Source organism: Gossypium hirsutum, chromosome A07, assembly GCF_007990345.1.
Source record: "Gossypium hirsutum isolate 1008001.06 chromosome A07, Gossypium_hirsutum_v2.1, whole genome shotgun sequence".
Classification (NCBI taxonomy): domain Eukaryota; kingdom Viridiplantae; phylum Streptophyta; class Magnoliopsida; order Malvales; family Malvaceae; genus Gossypium; species Gossypium hirsutum.
The window spans coordinates 8,234,891-8,239,711 of NC_053430.1; positions in this window are offsets into that span (position 1 = coordinate 8,234,891).

Here is a 4,821-nt window from a genome sequence, read left to right on the forward strand (position 1 = left end):
ATCTTAAGCTTTGCCTTATTTCTCTTTGGTTTCTACGAACTGTGCGATCGATTTCTTCGTCAAAAAGTAATGGTCCCGACGGGTTTCTTCTAGTCATAAACTATAAAAACCTGTCAAGAGAAAGAAAAAGTAAATTAATTAGTAATGATAATAATAATATTAAATTAAATTAAATTGCAAGAAAAATAAATGGCTAAAGTAATAAAAATTGAGTGTTCCTAATATTTTAGTTCCCCGGTAACGGCGCCAAAAACTTGATCGCGTTATTTCGTGATAGGTTTTAAATATTTATAATTACTCATTCTTGAACTAACTATTATCGCGATGTAGGCAAGTGTACCTGTCAAACAGTAGTATAGTTTTAGCAAGACTGAATTGTCGAACCCAAAGGAACTAAAAGTACTAGTAATGACTGTCTTTTTATTATCTAGCCTAAGACTAATGGGGTTTTGTTTTAATTAACTAATTATCTAAACTAAGAACGCACAGAGAAAAGAATTGGGGAATTGCTTTTGGGAAAATCGATTGAATGAAGACAATACCTAAGGAAAAATTCACCTAGACTTTACTTGTTATTCTGGCTCCGAATCAAACGATTTATTCATTCAACTTGTTCCATAGAGATCTCTAAGTTATGTTATTATCCCTATTCAAGACAAATAACGTCTAATCCCTAGATTGAATAACCGAGACTTTTCTCTAATTAACACTCTAAGGTTGCATTAACTCGATCTATGGATCCCCTTATTAGGTTTTACCTTAATCTGGCAGAATCTTGTCACCCTGTTTCTAGGCGCGCAATCAACTCCGCTTAATTATGATAAATGTACTCTTAGACAGGGTCTATTCCTCCTTTGAATAAGAGCTTATCTTGAATCAGTATCCTGGGATATCAAAACAAGAATTAAGAACACATAATTAAGAACAAGTTAAATATTCATCATACGATTCAGAAAATAATAACAAGATTCGTCTTAGGTTTCATTCTTCTTAGGTATTTAGGGGATTTAGTTCATAACTAAATAAGAAAACATCTCAGAAAAATAAAGAATAAAAAACATAAAGAAAACTCAAAACTCCTGAAGGGAAATTGAGGAGAGATCTTCAGTCTTGATGATGAATCCGACTTCTGAGATGGATCAATCAGCTTCTTTGGAGTAATTCCTTACTCCCCCTTCTCTGCCTCCTTTTTGTTCCTCCTCTAGGGTGTATTTATAGGCTTTGGAATGCCTAGAAGCCCTCAAAAGTGGCCTTTTCTGAATTAGACTTAACTTGGGCTCGGCTGGGACACGCCCGTGGCACATGCCCGTGTTCAATTACTTCAGGCCGTGCTCGAGCCTACCAAATTAACACGGCCGTGTGGTCTGCCCGTGTGAGGAGGTCCAATCCGTGTTGATTTCGTACCTTGGCCCATTTTCTCCGTTTTTGGCCCGTTTCTCGTTCCTTTTGCTCTCGTATGCTCTCCTAAGTATAAAACATGAAATTAAAAAATTAGGAGCATTGATTTCACCAATTCTTATGGAAAATCATCCATAAAATGCGTTAAACATAGGGTAAAAATATGTATAAATTACGATTTATCAAACAACTATTCAAAATCCATCATCAACCATTAAATTACTCAAACATTCAACAATGGCAACATGTTAATTATTTAACATTTTCAAAATCTAAGGTATGGGCTAGCTAGAATACGAAGCAACAATCTCAAAAACGTAAAAATCATTAAAAACTGAGCTAAAATGAACTTATAATTAAGCTCCAAAGTGACTGAATATTCAAAGCCCTAACAATGGCTTTATTCTTCTCCAATTTTGATTGAAAGAAAGAAAGATGGACACATTTTATGATTTTGTTTTTATTTATTATAACTTATTTCATAATTTACTAAATTACCCTTGGTTCAAAACATTAAAATTTATATGTTTTATGTCCATAAATATCCTCTCACCAAAATAATGGCCTGATTACAACATAAGAACCTTAAATTTTAGATTCTATAGCTATTTAATACCTTTAGCTAATAGAACATGCATTTTACACTTTACGCGATTTAGTTCTTTTTACTGAATTCTTTTTACTGAATTAAGCATTCAAGTAAAATTTCTTTACGAAAATTTCACAAAATAATTTTATCAAGCTGTAAACCTTATTAAAATAATAAAATAAAAATTTTGACTTCGAATTTATAGTCCCGACACCACTGTTTTGATTTAACTCAAAAATAGGCTGTTACATATTCATCAATGGCAAAACCCTAAACCTTTAATGGTTTTACAAATTAGTCCCCGGGCTAGCTAGATTAAGCTGCAACGATCTCAAAAACATAGAAATCATTAAAAACGGGACAAAAATGAACTTACATGCACTAGATGAACTTGGCCGAATGTTAAGCACCTCCCATGGCTATTTTAAATTGAATTTTTGGTGGATGATTACATTTAGGAAGAAGACACATTTGTTTTTTTATATTTTACTATGTTTATTAATCAATCTACTTATTTAACCTTTAATAAACCATTAAAAATCACTTAATTTATGTCCATAAATGTCCACTAATATTAAAAATGGTCTAATTACCACATAAGGACCTCCACTTTAATATTTCATAACTATTAGACACCTTTAGCTAATAGAACTCCACTTTGGCACTTTACGCGATTTAGTCCTTTTTATCAAATTAAGCATTTAAACGATAAAATTTCTTAACGAAATTTTCACACAATTATTCTATCTTGCTATAGACCTAAAAATAATAATAAAATAATTATTTTGACTTCAGATTTGTGGTCCTAAAACTACTATTTCGATTTGACTAAAAACGAGTTGTTATAGCAGTGCATAAATCTGGACAACAAGCCAACTGCGAACATAATATCATGTCATGTCGCTCGTAAGTACAAAAAACAACCCACAAGACTTCGATAGTTCTTTTCATCAACCTTCTGAAAATCTTCACTATTGCTAAGTTTTTCTCCTGGTACAACAAACATGCCAATTGGTTTACATTTCTCCATGTAGAACCTCTTTAAAATATTTAGTGCGAAGCTCTGTTGACATATGAAAATTTCTTCTTGAACTTGTCACACTTCCATTCCCAAGAAATATTTCATTTCCCCAAGGTTTGACATTTTAAACATATTTTCCATTTGCAACTTGAACTCCTTTACTAAATCATTGCTGCTCCAAACATAAGCAGATCATCAACATATAATGAAACAATCAGCGAAGTGATTTTGCCAGCCTTCTTCACATACAGAGTAGGCTCGCTAGGGATCTTTTGAAATCCTAAACTCGTAAAGTGCTCATCTATCCTAGCATACCAAGCTCGCAGAGCCTGTTTCAATCCGTATAAGGCTTTCTTAAACATGTATAACTTCTCTTCTTTTCCTCTAATTGCGAACCCAGAGGTTGCTCCACATAGATTTCTTCCTGCAAGTAGCCATTCAGAAAAGCTGATTTAACATCCAACTGATGAATTTTCCAACCCATATGTGCTACCAAGACCAATAATAATCTAATCGTGTCCAACCTTGCTATTGGTGCAAAAGTCTCCCAATAATCAATGCCATATTGTTGACTGAGACCTTTCACAACCAACCTCGCCTTCAGTCTATTGAGCGAGCCATCAACATTGATTTTGGTTTTGAACACCTACTTAACACCAATAACATTTTTGTGCGATGGTTTGTCAACGAGCTCCCAAGTCTAGTTCTTGTGAATCATATTCAACTCCTCTCGCCTTCTTTCCAACCTTCTATGGTTTCAGCTTCTTGAAAGCTCGCAAGTTCAAGTAGTGCTACATCAGCTCGCTGATAGATCTCATCAATCGATCGTGTGCCCTTTACTACAGTGTCGTCAAAGTCTGTTTCAATTAGAACATTACCAGATTGCGGCCTCTGTTTCAATTAGAACATTACCAGATTGCGGCCTTAGCTCGCTTCCATCATTATAATTTTGCGAACCTTGTTCGCACTCCCTTTGCTCAAGTATTTCAACTTCAGTAGCATCCCAATTTCATGTTTTGCCTTCATCGAACACAACATCCCTACTCGCCAAAATTTTCTTGGAGGAAGGATCATAAATTCTATAACCCTTTCTATTGTTGCAATACCCTAGGAAAATACCTAGCTACGACCTCCTCTCTAACTTGCTTCTTTTCACCTGTGGCACATGAGCATAAAAAATATTTATTTGAATATATATAAATATATATTGATACATGAATAATAATGTAAACTACACCTATGATCACTTTAAAATAGGGTTTGTCTTATTTTAGTCACTAGTATTTTTCTCAATTTAGTCACTCTAAATAAAAAAAATTACAAATTGATCACTGCCATTAATTTTACTGTTTTCTTCTAACATATTGCCAACTCAACAATCCTCCATATAACCTTTTCAAGTGATTGTCCAGATTCATCTTGTCAGTAATTTTTTAGGTAATAGTAAAAAATATAAAAAAAATTTATATAAAATTATGTAAATTTTATTAATAATTATAGAAAAAATTATTTGATTATAAAAATTTATAGAAAAATGTTTTCGATTCTTTTACAAGCTTGGAAAAGTGTCTTCATCATATTCTTACAACCCCCACCAACCTCTGACCTTTGCCCTGGCATTTCATTGATTATTGCTGCTTCCATTTTCATCATTTGGTTCCGTATCACTTCCTTGATTTTGTCCCTAGTCTCTTCATCATTCACCAAATGTTTTAAGCCCTATCGATAGCTCTTCATACAAAGTCCCCATCCACCTGCCCTTATCAACTCAACATTGATCATTTGGTCACCATATTGTGGCTATATCGGGACT